The sequence below is a fragment of the Herpailurus yagouaroundi genome, unplaced genomic scaffold (genome assembly GCF_014898765.1).
Source record: "Herpailurus yagouaroundi ecotype Mexico unplaced genomic scaffold, PumYag 166, whole genome shotgun sequence".
Lineage (NCBI taxonomy): Eukaryota > Metazoa > Chordata > Mammalia > Carnivora > Felidae > Herpailurus > Herpailurus yagouaroundi.
Genome location: NW_024412407.1, coordinates 30232125 through 30252631, shown reverse-complemented (window position 1 = coordinate 30252631; position 20507 = coordinate 30232125). Strand labels below are relative to the sequence as shown.

The following is a 20507-nucleotide window of genomic DNA, read 5'->3' as shown; positions in this document are numbered from 1 at the left end:
CATTGTGTGTGTGTGTGTGTGTGTGTGTGTGTGTGTGTGTGCGTGCGCGCACGCACATACACATTCTTTATCCATTCATCAGTTGATGGGCATTTGGTCTCTTTGTATAATTTGGCTATTTGGTAGTGCTACTATAAACATTGGGGTGGATGTACATTTTATCCTCAAATTATTTGATGTGATACTAAATCATTTACTTTGGTACCATCCTTTTTTTAGAACTAGAATGTATTCATGAGATTCACTCTCTTTGTAGAAAATTGAATTACAAGGAATTTATACACATATCTAGAATGAAATGTTAAAATTCCTTGCCCCCTGAATGTTTAAATTCACCTTTTCTGGTGACAAACATCTATTGAGAAAGTTGAGCTCCAGAGCATAGCACTTGAAGAATTGATTTATTCTGTTTGTGAACATTCAAGTGATCCTCCTAAATTATTTAGGTGGTGTGGTATAGGAAAATTAGGAGCTATTTATAAGGAAATATAAATGTATCTTGAGGCAACCTTGAATACATTAATTTTTGTGAGTTGAAAATTAGGTTTGCAATACATATAATATCTCCACAAGCTAAATAGACTAGAACTGTTGATTTTATCCCAGATGACAGAAATTATGGTAAAGAAAGAGAAATGAGAAGCACTGCACTGTGTTATAGCAGGAAACATCTTGAGTATGCACAGGAAAACTTAAAGATTTAGGTCTGCGATTGCCATTCTGTAGCTATGTGACTTTGGTGTAAGGCCCTAAATTAATGTCTCTTTATAGGAGTCTCTAAGATTCAGCATCTCAACTATAAAGTGTGTCCATGTGTGTGTGTGTGTGTGTGTGTGTGTGTGTGTGTGTGTGTGATTGAACTTGGATTCCTGGTGTCAGCTTCTGCATGTAAAAAGCACAGAAGTTGCCACTGTCATCCTTACAAGTAAAAGCTTGACAAACTGAAAATCAATAACTTGTCTTGCATCCATCAGAAAGCTGAATTTGCAGGGTGAACTGCCACACTGAAATCTGGAGGGAAAGGTGAATCCAGAGAGTCATAGCCACAATCTACATATCTTCAGCAGAAGCTGCTGTAATCATAAATCGGTAGGAACATTTCCAAGGTGAGTTTTACAAATTGTTGGAGACTAAGTGAAGTCTAATTTGGGAGTGAGAAATTCCTGGGAGTTAAAATCTTGGGGGGAAGAAGCAGCTACAAACTTCGGTTTATCACTGCGAAGGTCTAAGAAAGATTTCCTGATGGCTCTGGCAAGCAGGTGGAGGGGAGTAACAAACCCTGTGAAATATCTTCAGAACCTTCTCCATAATAAAAGCCTACTTTCCAGGGAAAAAGACCTGTACCAGAGCCTTTTTCCAGAGTGAGGAAGGGCATTCCTCTAACCTTATCGCTCTCTGGGTTTGCTATCTTACTTATAGGGGATAAAAAGTCAACAGAAGTTGATATAGGTATAGACTGAAAATACTATAGGAAGAGGTTGAGGTGGGGACGGGAGAACAAAAAAGACCACTGGAGGAATCCTGAGGTCAGAGCCCACATACCTGGACCCACTAAAACACTGAGATTTAATCTGAAGATTATAGAATGCAAAAAGGGAAAAGAATGAACAAAACAGAAAAAACATACAAGAAGTGTGGGATGATATCAAACATCATAAATGTGATTAGAATTGCAGAAGAAAAGAAAGAAAGAGAAAAGGGAACTGATGGAAGACCCGAAGTAATAATGGTTAAGAATTTTCCCAAATGAATGCCAGACATCAAATCACAAATGCAGGAAACTCAGAAAATACAAACAGGATTAAGAAAAAAAATGGTCATATCATATTCAACCTGTAGAAAACCAGAGAAAAAAATCTTGAAAGAAGTCAGTGAGGAGGGCAGGAACATTTTGTCTACAGAGAAATAAGGGTAAGAATTTCAGTGGACTTCCATCTGAAGCCATGCAGGCAAGAAGACAGTAACTAAAATATTTTAAATACTCAAAAGAAAAAGACAAAACCCCATCAGTGTAGAGTTCTATATCTAGTGAAATTATCTTTCAAAAGTGAATGAAAAATGAAAACCTATCAGACAAACAAAAATTGACTTATTTATTGCCAGCAGAAGTATCTTATAAGAAATGTTAAGTTCTTCAGGGGGAAAGAAATGATACACAACACTCGTTTGAAAAAAAAAATGGCGTTGGAGAAGGACCAATAGAAGATAAAATCTTTTACCTTTCTTATTTTTAATTGTTGGAAAAGATAACTACTTTTTAAAAATAATAACAATGTATTGGGCACCTGGGTGGCTCACTTGGTTAAGGAACCGACTCTTGATTTCAGCTCAGGTCATGATCTTGTGCTTTATGAGATAAGCCCCATGTGCAGGACTCTGCACTATCAGAGCAAGAGCCTCTGCTATCAAGTGGGGAGCCTGCTTGGGATTCTCTGTCTCCCTCTTTCTCTGCCCCTCCCCTGCATGCATGCTCACGCTTTCTCTCTCTCTCTCAAAATAAATAAATGAAATTTAAAAAATAATAATGTATTGCATGACTTTGCATATGGAAAAATAAAGTGCATGAGAGCAATACAAGAAATGGGATGTAGAACTGGGAATATTCTGGTACAAGACACCTGCATAACATGTAAGGCAGTACACTGTTATTTGCAGGTGGACTAGGCTTAGCTTAAAATGTATACTGAAAACTCTAGCTCAACCACTAAATATTTTAAAGTATAATTGATACATTGAGAGGAGATAAAATAAGATCATATAAATTGCAAGTTAAAACTAGAAAAGGCAAAATATGAGGAGGTACAAGAGAAAGAATGTACAAAATTGTTGGGTGTTAATCCAATTACATCAATAACCACTTTAAGTTTCAATGCTCAAAATACACTAATTATAAGATAGAGAATGTCAGAAGGGACTTAAAAGTCAAAGTGTATGCAGTCTACAAGAAACCTACATTAAATAAAAGACTCAGATTGAAAGCAAAGGGATAGAGAAAGATGTACCATACTAATGCTAATCAAAAGAAAGCTGAAATAGCTATGTTAATTTCAAAGGTTTCAGAACTAAATTTTCATGGATAAACAGGAATATTACATAATAATAAAGGCATCAATTTTAAAAGAAGACCTTAAATGTGCATGCACCTAACAGAACATCACAGAGTATGTGAAGCAATACAAGTGAAATAAGAAATAGACAAATATACTCTTACAGTTGGAGTCTTCAAAACCCCTCTGTCAGTGATAGATCAAAAAGGCAAGAAATCAGATGACAGATGAGAAACATAGATAAATAGGATAAATGCTACAGTAATCAGGCCACTTACTAGCTTTACTCTCTATGTGATTTTATATACATTACCTAAAATTCAGTATTACATTCATATAATAGAAATAATAGTAGTGCCTAATGACTCATAGGGTTGTTTGAGGATTAAAGCAGTATTGCAGATGAACTACTTATCAGTGTGTTTGACATACAGTAAATGCACAATGAAATACAACACCATTGCTGACATAAAAGCACTTTATGAGCATCAATGTACAATATGAATGCACACAGTTAATCACTGCTAACCTCAAAGCAAGCATACCATTTTCCCATTCTCTTTTTAACGTTATAACTTTAGGCTATTTCAAGTTGCCCTGCTATATTCTTCTTTTCCCAGGAAAGTTATTACATTTGAGAAAAGAAAAAAAAATGAGACGAAATTAGAATTAACCAACAATGTAAATAGTTTTGTACCAACTAGATGCCTCCAAGAACATGAAGGGGGGCTGCCTGGGTGGCTCAGTCGGTCAAGTGTTCGACTCTTGATTTTGGCTCAGGTCATATCTCACAGTTTGTGAGTTTGAGCCCTGCTTTGGGCTCCATGCTGACAGGACAGAGCCTGCTTGCGATTCTTTCTCTCTCCCCCTCTTTCTCTGTCCCTCCCTTTCTTTCTCTCTCTTCATCAAAGATGAACATTAATGGGGTGCCTGGGTGGCTCATTTGGGTAAGAGTCCCACTTCAGTTCAGGTCATGATCTCACACTCCATGAGTTTAAGCCCCACATCGGGCTCTATCCTGATAGCCCAGAGCCTGGAGCCTCTTTCATATTCTGTGTGTGTGTGTCTCTCTCTCTCAAAAATAAATAAACATTAAAAAAATTTAAGAAGATGAACATTAAGAAAAAGAACATGAAGGGAAAATTAATTTTAAAGTTAGTTGTTTTGCTTTATAAAGTTGTCAAAAATAACTCAAAAATGTATATTTTTATATGCTCCCCCCAAATGTATATTTTTTACATGTTATCTAGGTAACAGATAAATACAACTTATAATTTAGAGAAAATATTTTCACAATGGCTTAAAGAGGAATTTCTGTGTAATTTATCACTCAAGTTCCAAATTAAAATGACTTGTTTCTGAAAATTCTCTTAACCTCATAAATCTTAACCTCATTTACTACTCAGGTGAAATGCTAAGTGGAGACTTCAAGAAAATGGAATGAGTCTTCTTAGCTGAAATACATACTCTCACTAATTTGCCTAAGATATGAAAATGTAAAACAATGATATATGTCAAACAAATAAATTTATGCCTAAACACCATAACAATTTAAACAAAATATACATTATTCAAGCAACTGTAACCTTGAGTCAAGAAAATTTTAATGAAGTTTTATTTTTAAATTGCCAGAACGATTTAATCTGAATGTGTTTTGATTCTTTGCTTGAAAGTTAGACATATAGGAACATTAATATATTAATATTAATGTTATATAGTATACAGTAATATAATATAGAGTAATATATTAATTCACATTAATATGCTCACATTGGATATTCACTTTGGATTAGAGTTTTTCATAAATGTTTCCCTAAAACTCATAAAATACATGAACCCGTCAGAATGAATTTAATTCTTATGTTTGTACTGCCTGAATGATGTACTCTCACAACGTAGTTTACATTGGCTAAGTATATTTTAATAAAGACGATAACAGTCAAATAATCTATTTTAGTAATTACCAGAGTATTATAAGGTAAAGTAAAAAACATTGGTTATAAAATGCAAAGATCAATAAGTTTTATTTATGCCCCGGCTGTTAGAGATATACAGCAACTTAGATCTTCTTTTCTATCCTAAATGCCTCATCGCTTCTCGGCCTTTTGGCTAAGATCAAGTGTAGTATCTATCCTAAATGTCTCAGTAAAGTTTCTTAAGAATAGCAAATTCTGTTCTGTCTCTCTAAAATCTACCATTTCAAATTATTCATTTGCCTCTCATTTCTGGCACCATGGTGCATAACTTCTTTATACTCTCCCTTACAATTCTGACAGGCACACCAGGATTCTTGTTCAAGATCAAGAATAAAAGGCTAGAAACACCATTATATTGTCAGAGCCCATACAAAAGAATGTAGAAATGAGTGAGCTTGTGAATGATAGAAATGCCAGTGGAATTTTTGTCTATTACCCAGTATTCTCAAGAAGAAGTATCATATATTATTTGCCCTTAAAAAGAAAAAAAAAAAAACCTTTCTCTTTTGGGAGAAAAATAAACTATGTAAATGAAGAGTTGGATGAGTTTGATCATTAGTAAACTACCATGGACAATTTATATTTTCAACTATATAGAAGAAATAGAACATTGTTATTGAATAGCTAGATTTTTGACGAGACACAAGGCAATTTTAGAAATGTGTATTTTTTTTTGCAATGAACAATGCTTTCTCTGCATGGTAGAGGTCTCTTCACACTAAGTCAAAATAAAACATACTTTTACAACCAAAAGAATTTTTAGAGTTCTGCATTAGGCACACAAAATGATACATATTAATAAAAATACAGCAATGGCAAAATAGGTAGCTATTTCTTAATCTGAGAGTAGAATATTTTGGTAAGAAGTGTGCATTTTTCAAATGTATTAGATACCATCAGATTATGTACCGAGTTATGCTTGCTGGTTATATTGCCACTATCATGGTGTAGCAATAGAAATGTTTGTTTCTCCACACCCCTCCAAAGCAAGTGGTGTTAGCAAGTATTTTCATTTTGCCATTCTATTATGTGTAAAATAGTATCTTAATATCATTTTATTTTGCATTTTCTCAAATATCATAAATAATTAGGTGGAGTTCTTGTTCATGAGGAGCTTCTGTTACATGTTGTGCTCATTATTCTGTTGATGAGTCTTTCTTAACAATTTAGAAATATTGGTTACTGCTGTTTGTCAAATATTTGTTGTCTTTATTTTCTTCCAGTCTGTGTTTTTTTTAATTAATGCATATTTTATCTTCTATAAAAACGTGCTAATATAGCCAAATTTTTACAAGTTTTATTTCAGGTTTTATGACATTGAATCTTATTTAAGAACTACTTCCCTACTACATGGTGATATATTTTCTTCTAAAAATTTAAAACTTAGTTTTTATCATTTAGCTCTTTTGTCCATCAGGAATTTTCTTTTTTATTTGCCACGAGATAGGGTTTTAACAGTTTTTATTTCCACGCAGAAAATCAGTACCCTCTGCACCATTGAAGAGTCCATCCTTTCTGTGCTGGTCTGCATTGCTTCCCAATTCATGAAGTTAAACTTTCATTTGCCCATGGATCTGTTCCTCAGCTTTCATTAATTAAACTGTTCTAGCAAAGCTTTCCCCAATACCAGCCCACTTGAGTTGATATAGCTTTATATTACACCTTGATATCCAGAAGTCAAATTATTCCCCAAATGCTGGATATATTTCATTTGCGCATCTACTATCACTCTCCATCTTTCTCCATCTTGTTCTATGCTTTTCATACAAATGGGTATTGAACTTTTTTTTCACTTAATAGACTTATTTGTTAAAACAGTTTTAAATTTATGGAAAACTTCAGCAGGTTGTACAGAGAGCTCCCATATGTTCTCCTTTCCTGTGCACAGTTTCATTTATTAATGTTTTGCATTAGTGTGGTGCCTTTTTTATCATTAATAAATCCAGTATTAATACATAATTGTTGTAAGATCTTGTTTTCTTCACGTTCACCACATGAGTAATATCTTGTGAGCTCAATAAATACAGAGACGAAGCCCTTGTTCAGGGCCCTTGTCTCCTCCTAGACATTAGCCTCTCATGTATTCAATTCTGCATCCACTCTCTTGCTGGACAAGTGAGAACTCCAGACTCATAGTCTGTGGCAATAGAGGGGGAATCATATAGCAGCCGTTAGAGACTAGCTTCTATTATTTAGTAATATACAATTAAGATTCATTTATTTTTTTAATGTTTATTATTTTTGAGAGAGTGAGAGAAGAGTACAAGTCAGGGAAGGGCAGAGAGAGTGGGAGACACAGAATCTGAAGCAGGATCTAGGCTCTGAGCTGACAGCACAGAACCAGAGGCAGGGCTCAAACCCATGAACTGTGAGATCATGACCTGAGCCGAAATTGAATGCTTAACTGCCTGAGTTACCCAGGCGCCCCAGACTCATCTTTGTGTGGCTTTCTAGTTCATTTTCTTAAATTATTGAATGATATTCCATTGAATGGATGTACCACAGTATGTTTATTTTGTCACCTATTGAAGGATACTTTGGTTGCTTTTAGTTTGGGGGAATTATTAATAAAACCACTACAGAGACTGTCGGGTGGGTTTTTGTGTAAACACAGTTGCCAACTCATTCAAGTAAACACCTAGCAGAGTAATTACTGGATCATTCAGTAACACTATGTTTAGCTTTGTAAGAAACTGCCAGAGAAGGAGGGAGGAAGTGGAGGAGAAGAGGAAGAAGAAAAGGAAGAAAAAGGGGGAAGGAGACGAGGAAGGAGGGGCAGGAGGAGGAAAAGGAGAAAAAGAAACTGCTGAAGTGTCTTCCAAAGAAGCTGTAGCATTTCACATTTCTACTGGCAATGACTGAGAATTCCTATGGCTCTGGATTCTTGAAAACATTGGGTATTTTCAGTTTTTATGGTAAGTTTGCTTGTTTGTTGAACTTTAGCCATTCTATTAAGTAGTATTGTAGTATCTCGGTTTTAACATACAATTCTTTAATGACATGTAATTTTGAGCATCTTTTCATATGCTTATAAGCCATTTGTCAATCTTGGAAGAGGTATCTTTTCAGATTCTTGACCATTTTTAATTGTTTTCTGATTGTATAGTTTGAAGGTTCTTTGTATATTTTGGATACCAATGCTTTAACAGCTATGCGTTTTGCAAATATTTTCTCCCAGTCTGTAGCTTGTTTCTCATTCTCCTATATGTGTCTTTCACAGAGCAGATGTTTTTAATTTTAATTTTTTTACATATCAATGTCTTCTGTGGCTAGCGGTTCTAGTGTTGTATTGAAGAAATCATCACCAAACCCAAGGTCACCTAGATTTTCTTTTGTTATTTTCTAGAAGTTTTATGGTTTTGCATTTTACATTTAGGTCTGTGATCCATTTTTTATATTATGCAATCTGCATCCCACCTATTTAATACTTTCTTAACAGTTTGCATAGGAAGGACATTATCAGTTCTTTGAAGTTTTAGTAAATTCACCTGTAAAATGGTATGGTTCTGGTGTCTTTTCAGGATGAGTAGTTTATCTTGATTAATAATTAAAACTTTTAGAAGTGCCTGGGCGGCTCAGGTCATGATCTTGCAGTTCGTTAGTTACAGCCCGTGTTGGGCTCTGTGCTGACAGCTCAAAGCCTGGAGTCTGCTTCAGATTCTGTGTCACCTTCTCTCTCTGCCCCTCCCTGATTTCTCTCTCTCTCTCTCTGTCTCTCAAAAATAAATAAACATTAAAAAAATTAATAATAAAAATTTAAATTAAAATCTTTAGTGCTTAGAGGATTTCAAAGATCTCTATTTTTTCTAAAAAGAATTTTGGTTATTGATGTTACAATTGTTATTGATGTAAATAATCCATTACATAAGGATTTTCAAATTTATTGACAAATTGTTTCATTATATATAACATATATTGATATATATTAAATATATATTTAATCTCTATTATATCTGTAGTTATTTCTGCCTTTTTTTGTTCCATAGTTTAATGAATAGTCTTTTGCTATTGCTTTATTTTCCTCATAAATGTTACTAAAGATTTTTCTTTCCAAAAAATGAGCCTTGGTTTTGAAGATCCTCATATGTATATGTTTTACTATTTTGTATTTTATTAATTTCTGTTCTTATCTTTATTTTGTTCATTCCCCTTTTCTTTCAGCCACATCCTTGTCCTTGTAAGTTTCTGTGTTAGATTCTTAGCTCACAGAATTTCAAATTTTCTTGACTGAAAATACAATTGAAATTATGGCTAGAAATATTCCAAAATCTTGTTGTATCTTTTAAAATTAATACATTCAGGGCCATCTGGGTTACTCAGTCAGTTAAGCATCAGACTCTTGATTTCAGCTCAGGTCATGATCTCACAGTTGGTGAATTTGAACCCTTGTTGGGATCTGTGCTGGCTGCTGGGATTCTCTGTTTCCCGCTCTCTCCCTCCCCCATTCCTGTGCATGAACTCCTGTGTGTGCTCTCTCTCTCTCTAAAAAATAAATAAATAAACATTTAAAAAAATAGTACAAAAATAAAATTAATACATTCAGTTCTATTTTGTAATGTTCATTGATTTTTCCCCCCTCAAAGACACGGATTTTTTTCTGGGCATTTAAAACTTTTGCAACCTATAGTAATTTTTTTTATTATATCAGTTAATTTTTGCATGTCTCACTTAACTGCATTGTGTCAAACAATGAGGTCTCTATAATATTTATTGTTTTAAGTTTCTAGAAACACAGTTGTGAAAGGCACATGTTCTTTCTTTGTCAATATATTTATACATAAAAATGATTGCATTTTCTCATACTAGGCTTCAGAGATTAATATATTTCTATTAGATAAACCCATATTAAATCTTTATTTGTATTTCTTAATTTCCTTTATCTCTTTATTTTCATTAGAAATGTATTAAAATCTCTCCACTGACTCTGTATTTAAGAATTTGTCTATTGGGACACCTGGGTGATTCAGCCAGTTGAACCTCCAACTCTTGATTCAGCTCAGGTCATGATCCCAGAGTCATGGGATAAACCCCTGCATGGGGCTCTGAAATGAGTGTGGATCCTGCTTAAGATTCTCTCTCCCTCTGCCCATTTCCCTGTTCTCTCTCCCTCTCCAACCCACCCCCCCCAAAAAAAAACCACACACACACAAAACTCTATTATTTTTTTCAGATTGCCTTTATAAATGTTAAAATCATGTTATTAAGGATGTACATAAGTTCAGTTTTTCTATATCTTCTTTGTAAATTCTTCATTTGATTACTAACTTGTATTCCTACCTCTTATCTTTGCTGTTTGACATTAATATTGCAACATCATATTTTGAGGGACTAATATTTTTGTTTACCCTCCTCCCCCCCCACTTGGATTCATTTTCTTCATGCTCAAAATGTTTTGTAACAGTTCTTTCTATGAGTAGAAATTTTGCTTAACATTTTATGACTCACAAATGTCTTTATTGTTTGGACTCCTAGATGATAGCTTGGTTGCCATAAAATACTAAGTTTCTCAGAACTTAGACAATATCCTGGGAGAGTATTCTGGTATTTATTGTTGTTCACGAGAAAGAACGTTTTAATCTAGTTATCATACTTTTGTAGATATGTCACTTCTTTCTAACATACTTTAACATTTTCATTGCAATGTCAGTATTTTACAATTCAGTTATTTTCTGAGTATGGCTTCATATTGGTTTAACTGGCTTTGTACACAGAGTGGACATTTATTTTGGGGTTCATAAATTCCTTCAATTCTGGACAATTCTACATTGTCATCTATTCATGTACTTCTTTTTCTCTTTTTCCTCCATTGTTTTTTCTTCTGCAATTCCTTATGTTTAGTGCACTAGTGCCCAGAATATTCACAATATACTTGAGAAAGGGTTATTTGTCTCTACTACATTATAATTGGACTTGTCCGTGTGACATGTTTTGACCAATGAAATACAAGCAGGAGTGCCACATTCAAAGCAGATGCATTAACAGTAATGATATGGTTGTATCATGTTTCCCTCCCACCACCCCCCACCCACGTCCCTCTGATGGACATGTTTTGTAAATGAGAACTCAACATTTTTTTGTTTCATTTTTTCAATTTTACAGAGAGAGAAAGTGAGAGAGAGAGAGAAAGAGAGAGAAGAGAGAGACACAGAGAGAGACACAGAGAGATTGGGTGGGCTCCATGCTCAGTCCAGAGCCTGATGCAGGGCTTGATTGCATGACCCTGGGATCATGACCTGAGCCAAAATCAAGAGTCAGATGCTCAATCAACTAAGCCACTCAGGCACCCCTCAACATTTGTTACTTTTATTACTAACACATTTTTACTTACCTATGTATTAGCAAATCTATGAAAAAAGACATTAAAAATTCTCAGTCTATCCTCTTTGAAATCTTCTACTTATATTTTTGTCTTTTTTTTTTTCCTCTGGGAGAATTTCTTGATAATTACTGATCTAATATATCAGTGGAAATTTCTATAAGAAAGAGATGGCTTATTCCGAAGGATTTAACTGGAGTATTTAATGGATCAACTATTTTCAGGAGTGAGGGTATACCTGAGGACACTAATAATGAATGATGAAGCACCCAGTGAGAAGTAATAGTGGAGACTGTTACCATCTTAGACCTGAAGAAAGAAAAAGGAGAGAATGGTTTGAGAAATTAATACATGCTGAGGCTATGAAAGAAGGTAAGGTCTACAGGGACTATAAGCACAGTCACAGAGGAATGCAAGCATTGCCAGACTGTCATGGGCTTACAAGAGTACAGAAAATTTTCCCAGTCTGTCTATCCTAGTAACTGCCAATCTACTGCAGGGGCCTCCCTGTGTCTAGGCCCAACTTGCTGTCAAAATGGAGGACGCGCAGATGAAGCAGTCTACAGAATTCAGACTCTAAAGTATAGAATATGGCACAAAATGGCAAGGAATAGATTTTGGTTCTAGGGAAGAGGAAAACTAAGAACAGCCAGAACACTTTTAAACCACTATGTTCTCTGGCCAAGTCCAGCAAAAAAGTTGTCACACCTATTGACACTCTCACATTTTAGGTTAGGAAAATTTTAAATTAGGAAATTAAAAAACATTTTAGATTACAGGAAAAGAAACTGGATATGCATAATTCAACTGTTATTAAAAGAGCAGTGAGGGGGTGCCTGTGCAGCTCAGTCTGCTTAAGTGGCTGACTTCGACTCAGGTGATGATCTCTCGGTCCATGAGTTCGAGCCCCATGTCGGGCTCTGTGCTGACAGCTCAGAGCCTGGAGTCTGTTTCAGATTCTGTGTCTCCCTCACTCTTTGCCCCTCCTCGGCTCACACTCCGTCTCTCTCTGCATCTCAAAAGGGAATAAATGTTAAAAAAAAAATTAAAAAAAAAAACAAAAGCAGTGAGTAGACTACCAAAATATTAGAGAATAGCTTGTATAAAAATAACCTGCCTGCCAAACGACTATAAAAACAATGCAAAATACATGGAACACCTATCTGAATGTTTTGTAGATTAGCAACATGGTGATCCCTAAGCAAAGGGAAATGCATGCACATTAGGTCCATAGTTATCTTTGCTTCTAACTTGAGGGCATTTGCTAATGCCAGTGAAAGACAATAGAGTATGAACAGGAAGCTCTACTCACACTGAGCTAAGGAAGCAGACATATGAAATCTACAATTTCCAAGGGGCTGGTAATGGAGGGGAAGAAACTGCTGAAAACAGAATCCAGAAATTTGCATGAAATTTTCTTGTGATAGTTGGATGCCAAAGCTGTTCAAAGGAAGGACATGTCTCAGAACAAACAAATCAACACACCAGAAAGCAGAAGCTGGGATGCTACAGAGCTGAACAGAAGTTTTTATCAGATTTATATTGTTTTGAGAAAATAGAAGTTGGAGTTCAAGAGATCTGGTAAAGACCTCAGGCTTTTGGATGAGATTCTTGAATGTTTATGTCGTAGGAGTGAGGGAAAGTACACCAACCTTAACAAAGCCAAAAACCTACCCATGACAATAAAAAAGTCACCTTCATCTAATAATTGAATGGTCTTAAATATTTTCCCACAGACTTGTTGTTGTTCAGAAAAATTCCACCAGTAATTTCCACCAGTAGAAAAATCAGACCTTGATGAAATGATCAAAATTGATATCACCAATGAGGAACAACTGGAAAATATGTACCCCTCCGATGAGATATCCTGAGAAAGACACACCATCATACATGTAATTTTTTAGCCAATAATACATTATATCAAATCAGAAAAAAAAATCAGAAAAACCTTTCTCTTAATAAAAAGTGAGGGAGCTATATTCTCCAATATCACAAAAGGGCAAAATAAGACTGTAGAAATGTTCCATATTTTAAAAGGCTAAAGTGGCATGATGATTAAATGCAATTTCTGAAGCTAGACTAGTACTGTACTGGAGGGGAACAAAGGCTATAATGACATTACAAGTGAATTGGAAAAAAATGGAGTAAAAATGATAGCTTAAATGAAAGTATTTAAGATTATGTTAAATTTACTTCATTTGGTAACTGTACTTTGATTAGGTAATTTCTCTATTCTTAAGAAATAGACAGTGGAGCATTCAGGGGCAAAGGAGTATTAATGTACCCAAACTACTTTAAACAGTTCATCAATATACATATATATAATACAAAAAATGTATGTATATGCAAAAATACATATATATATATATTTATAATGAAGAATATATTTATAATGAAGAGAGTGTACATGCATCAAATAATTTTAAAAGTGAGATAAAATATTAATAGTAAGTTATTCTGGATAAAGCATATACAGGAATTCCTTTAATCAGTTTGATTCTTATAACATTTTGTAAATTTGAAGTCACTTCTAAAAATTTCCAAAAATAAATACAGTAATCTCACCAAGACACTGAGAGAAAAATCATATGTTCTTCTGTTAGGTATAGAAAAGGCATTAGATAAAATAGCACCCATTCAGGATAAAATTGTCAATACAATAGCAACAGAAGGGAACCTGCTTGATCTGATTAATAGAATTTATAAAATCCCTACATCCTAAATCATACTCAAAGGTAAAAATGTACTTCTCCTTTAGGGCAGAACCAGGCAAAGATGTCAACTATTATTACTTCTATCTAGATTTGTACCAGAGGTCCTACTCAAGAAAATAATGAGAGGAAAAATGTGTTACATAAATATTGAAAAAAAAAAAAAAAACAATCACAGAACTAGTACCCAGATCTTGCTTTTAGAAAACCATTCTCCATTTAGAATACCAGGGTTCTCTGAAGAAATGATTGATTTTAGATCTTCAGAAACAAAAGTGAACCTGGAATATGTTATTGGTCAAGAAGAAAATACTCAAAGACCAATGGTGTCAGGATACATGGAAGTAGAAACTGGCTAGTAGAAACTTCTCCTAACAAAATGTGGGTCCATTTTAGTATCAAAATTAATAATGAACTTAATGGTTGACAGATAATACACGGAATTAAAACAAACACGCATGGATCCACAGTAATTTTTAAAAGAAAGAGGAAGGGAAAGAAATATTGGGTTAGGAGGAGTGTACTAAAAATATCATCAGAAAATTATGATTTTCTATCTGCTAATGTAGTTTTAGTGGTTCTAACAAGAATAATCGATAGGACCTAAAAGAATTTGTGACATGTTGGATAAAAGTATATTTACAAGATCTCAGAGTATCACTCCACAGATGATTTGTGAACTATTAAAAAGGGAAGTGTGCTTTTACAATGGAGAGATCTGGGTGTTACTCCGGGCATTGCAACTAGTGGAAAGACCCAACATTATATGTTTCCAGCTATAATATAGTAAGAGGTACCCAACATCACCCATGCCATGGTCTTGTCAAAAATATTTGACCTAAATCAAGTCATAAATATAAACATAATACAAAATGTGGGTTATTCTGCAAGACAAAAGGACTGGACTCTTCAAAGAATCAAATATGAAGAATGACAGAAAATTCTAGGACTTCTACAGATTGTGAGAAAATGAAGACATATGACCAATGACACTTCATCAATATTGACTGGTCCTCAATGTTATAAAACAAATTTATAACAGACTTTTTTACTACAACTGAGGAAATTTTGCTGGTTGCATCATGATTTTGAATTCATACTAACTTTCTAAAATGTAAAACATTGTGGCTGGGTAGAGAAATGTCCTTGTCTTGTTGGTTCATGCTGAAGGAGTTAGAAGTGAAATATCTTGATGTGTGCAACATTCATTTGGACAGAGAAAGGAAAATAGAGCAGGTAGATAGGATATTAGTAATTGGTCAATGTTAGTGATGGGTGCACAGGTGTTCATTTAACTGTTCACTCAACTTTCCTGGGCATTTGAAAAATTTCAAAATAAAAGATAAATTTTTAAAAAGTTAAAAGCACATCTCTAAATTGAAGTATGTTTTTGTCTTTGACAGCTGATTTCTCATTTAAATGAATTTGACACAGGTCCAAACTAATTATCAAAGCATGAGACTTTTGAAGGATACCATTAATTGAAATTCAGAGTTGCGATACTAACTATTCAGAGTGAAGTGGCTATATTATGAACAACTTGATTTTTTCACAGGGTCTGATCCATATTATTTCGAGTGTTTTCCTTTTTTGATTGAAAACATCAAGGTTTTATTTAATTGTATAAATTATGCCCTTGGCTTTAAAAACCCAACAAAATAGATGCAAAAAATTAATTACAATATTGTCAGAATCAACGATTAAACAGCAGGATACAAGCATCATAAAATTAGCATTTTCATCTAATCATTCTAGTGTCATCTGCTAATTTCAAATAGACCCCATACACAGACATCATTTTTCAAAGCATCCTTACACAAACCCTTAATTCATTTTGAGCCTTGTAATAACATTCAGAAAGAAAGTTCTGAAAGAGATGATCCTTACTTCTCAAAAAGAAATTATAAGAATTATGGTTTATTAACTTTGAATTCAAAGAAGGTGAATACTATGCAAAATGATGTTTTTTGACTTAGTTTTTATGACTGGGAATGCTTCCAAAGACTAAGTTATCTCAAATTGCTCAATATATCACTCATTTAGTGAAATCTTGTCAGGTAATATTTCTTTTCTTTCTTCTCATTCCATTCTCACAAGCATTAAATGTTTTTGTTATACTAAGAAATGTGTGCAGTTATCTAAGTGTATTGGGAGAGTAAAGGTTGAATTTTCCTGACAATCTCTTAAATATTCTCTTCCTTAATATGCAGCCTACAAAAAAAGTTCATTACTTTTGTGTATCTACAATATCAATCACTTTATTACGTGCTTAAGAAACATGTGTTATTAAAAATAAGTCCTCTACATGAAACACTTTTTTTTTCAATAGACTGCACCTCCTTTTAACCTCTTAATGGGCAAAATTTTTCTTGGTTGGTTTATGATTTCTTCAATCTCTCCTTCAATAAATATGTACTGGAAGCCTACTATAGTTCAGATTCTATGTTAGCTTCTGGATTTACAAAAATCATTAAGGCATGTTCTCTGCCCTTTAGGGGGTCTTAAATCTAGGGGAGACTAAATTATTTGAAAACAGATCATAAAAACATTACCTTATGATAGTATTAAAATAATTATCTGCAAAGAGCCATAATCCAAACTAATTTGCTAATGATATGTTGGTCTTCATCTCAAATGGTTAATTCCTCCTCTTTTGTACTGGAAGGGAAATAATTATTAGGGTAAGAGCAGATAGGCCCCTTAAAATATGTAGTTCTTGGGGCGCCTGGCTGGGTGGCACAGTCGGTTAAGCATCCGACTTCAGCCAGGTCACGATCTTGCGGTCCGTGAGTTCGAGCCCCGCGTCAGGCTCTGGGCTGATGGCTCAGAGCCTGGAGTCTCTTTCCGATTCTGTGTCTCCCTCTCTCTCTGCCCCTCCCCCGTTCATGCTCTGTCTCTCTCTGTCCCAAAAATAAATAAACGTTGAAAAAAAAATATGTAGTTCTTAATTATTAGAGATAAATCAATGTTTGTTATTAAAGATATAGTAGAGATTAAAAGGTAGTTGATAAGAAAATGACACTCCAGAAAAAAAAAATATTGTAATCCATTATTTAATCACCTGCACTTATCTCACTTAATCTTAGTTAAATTTTTCCTGTTTTTGTCAAACCCAAACTATTAAGAGGGATTTGTGTTGAAATTATGTTTGAAATTTGACTCCCTTCAATTCTTGCATTTGTTGAAAATTCAGTAATTTTTCTATTTTATTTAATCCTGCCAATATTACTAGACTAGTAAAGCCAGGTGTGAAGAAGAGATCTCTGATCATAAAAGCTGGCTAGGATCTGTGAAAAATCAAGCATCGTCCTCATCACACACATCTACTTTTAATAGAATAAAAAAGTGTAAATGTAACTCTTATATGAACTAGATACTTAGAGAAGTATATTTAAAAGCTTACTTGAAAATAAAATTCTTTGGGGTCAGATCCTGGGCTGTAGGAGAGAGCTCGTTGTCATTATGAAACTTTATGCATTTGAGGAAAGAATATCAATCATGTTTATTAGTGATTCTATGGAATGCAGGTACTCAATTTCTGCTATTGCTTCTAGTATTTTTTTTCTTGTCTTAAAGGATGAGGCATCCATAAGTCGTCTGAGGACAATCTTCACCTGTGTTTGGAATTCCATCACCACCCACCACCTCAGAGACCTTGTAGGTACGTAGGACCTTGCAGGTTAAAATTGCTAGCCAAATACTGATCACAGCCAAATCTCTAGCTGAGAATTTTTTTTTCAAGAACCAAGACCCATGAGTTCATACTTCCTATATGACATTTCTAATTGTATATTCTACATGCACCCAAATTCAAATCATCAATTTGAGCAAGAATTATTAGTTACAAGCAACAGAGCTGACTCTAGATCATTTAAATGTCCAATCAAATTTTTGAAAGGGCCAGAAAACCTGAAGTGAAACTAAAGAGCCAGGAAGAGTCACCAAAACTGTGGTGCAAAATGAGTCCTCCGCCAATCAACTGAGCACTAAACACCAGACATTTTTGTGCTGGGCAATTGATCTTGCAGTTTCTACCCTACTCTGATGATTACTACTATTACTATCAGTACCACTGCTGAAACCACTATTGCTACTACTAACAGTAGTAGTACTACCACTTGAGAGAGAGAAGAGAAATGGGGAGAGAGAACAGCCCAGCACTGCCTCAGAACTAAAGCCCGCTGCAAGAAATCACTGAGGCAACGATCATGTGTCTTTGCCTGCTCCATTTGAAACTGGGAAAGTTTCTAGTCCGAAGTCCAAAGTTGAGTTCATCATTCTCTCTCTCTTTTCACATTATATTTTATTTTTTCAAAATGCCATCACGTTCTACCCACTCATTTAAGCTACAAACTTGGACTCACTCTTTAACTCCTCACTTTCCCATTTTCAATCATTCCTAGTCCTATATATCAATCTTCTTATTATCTGTTAGATCTATCTTTTTACTGTCTCAATTCGGGTCCTGATAATTTACATTATCATAACAACTTATTAGCTTCTTTCCCTCCCTCCAGTCATTCCTCAGCAATCCATTTTCCAAATTATCAGAATGTTCTTTCCAAAATGAAAATGTTCCCAAGTGTCTCACATGCTCTAATCCTTCAGTTTCTCCACTAGCTTTCAAGGCAGACTAAAGTAACTAGGAAGTCTATATTCAAAACCATTGGGGCGCCTGGGTGGCTCAGTCGGTTAAGCGGCCGACTTCAACTCAGGTCATGATCTCACGGTCCGTGAGTTCGAGCCCCGCGTCGGGCTCTGGGCTGACGGCTCAGAGCCTGGAGCCTGTTTCAGATTCTGTGTCTCCGTCTCTCTCTGGCCCTCCCCCATTCATGCTCTGTCTCTCACTGTCTCAAAAATAAATAAACATTTAAAAAAAAAATCGCTAACTAGTTCCTATTTATCTTTCCAACCTTGTCACTAACTTAGTTCATGCAAACCACAACCACCAACATCACCACCATTATCATCATTTCCATTACATCTATATATTAGTTCAGAGTCTATAGAAGTGAATATAGATCCATTACCACCATGGATGTTAATTACAGCAAAATAGTGTGAAGCTAGATTTAGATTTTTCTTTAATTAAAAAATTAAATAAATAACAAAACTAGAGATGGGTAGTTATTTGTTTTTGCTTTCACATTTTGCATTTTACTTATTTTTTAAAATTGAGGTATGATTGACAAACAAAATTGTATTAGTTTCAGGTATACAACATAATCATTCAATATTTGTATACACTATGAAATGTTAACTACATTAACTCTAATTTCTGGAGGGAGGTAGTGACTGGAGAAGCCTCAAGCAGTGAACTTGGAAAACCCAGAGAAAAGAATTCTGATTGTGTTAATGGGGGTGGGAGGAAGCCTGTTATGTGCTTTCCATTTTATTTGTTTTACTTTTAACTGGAAATTAACAATAAAAAGCCAAATGATCTTCCATCTGATCTTAAGGATACAAACTTGAACTAATAAATATGAGGACTCAGGATTGTGAATGGTTTTGTTGTATGGAGAACAAATTAAAGGTTTGGGTCAAAGATCCAAAATTTGGAGTTCTAAATTTACTACTTACCGGAAATCTTAGAACACTACCTTTCTCAGGGCCTCAACTACCAAAAAGTTACATAGTAATGCCTGTTCCAAAGAATAAGACAAAATTATGAAAGCACACAGCACAGTGTTAGATGAAGAGCAGAAGGCTGATAATTGTTAGTTTCTCTGTTTTCTCTATGTGTACAAACATTAAAACTTAATGTGAATATAATTATGATGACAATAATAGTAACCAATGTTATTGAGCATTTTCCATGTGCCATTAATCTAACAGTTTTATGCATATTATCTAATCTGATCCCCATAACAACCTTTTGAAGGCTGAATCAAGGAAAGAACTAATTATAAGGGATGTATAAAAGTATATTAGAAGTTTACATTATTTTCTCACATGTAGCTATGAAATTATAAACTAATTTTAGAAAACTAATTATGTTCAGTAAAATCAATCTCCAGTTTTTATAGAACTACACCTCCAACTATAATATGGTAGAAATACCCATGCACTTTTAAGGCCATGTTCTCATTAAGTCATGTGATGTTGATGGCAAATGGTTTTCTCCCACCCAGAATTTAGGCCAAAAAGGACAAATGTCTTTGTAGTTTTATTTTGCAGACAGGTAGATTTTTTTTTTTCTCACAGTCTTTTTCAGTGAGTGAGGTTTAAAGATCCTAGCTTTATGTAGTGGTCTCAGTTTCAAATCCACTCCTTGTTGAGAATTAAAAATCAAGACTCTTGATTCTTAACAACAACCAACACCAACAACCACAGGCTAACATAGTTAATAGGCTAGGCTGGTTTCCAAGTTTTTTCCTTTCTTTTCTCTATTGCCAATTTTTTTCTTTCTTTCTTTCTTTCTTTCTTTCTTTCTTTCTTTCTTTCTTTCTTTCTTTCT

At 34.5% G+C, this 20507-nt stretch overlaps 1 long non-coding RNA gene and 1 pseudogene across 1 annotated transcript in view; one reads left to right on the top strand and one right to left on the bottom strand.

The window, feature by feature from the left end:
- LOC121038862 (uncharacterized) overlaps positions 1 to 20507 on the bottom strand; it is a 122141-nt gene that overhangs the window by 55953 nt on the left and 45681 nt on the right. The window lies entirely within an intron of this gene.
- On the top strand, positions 5137 to 5296 carry LOC121039104 (uncharacterized; annotated as a pseudogene).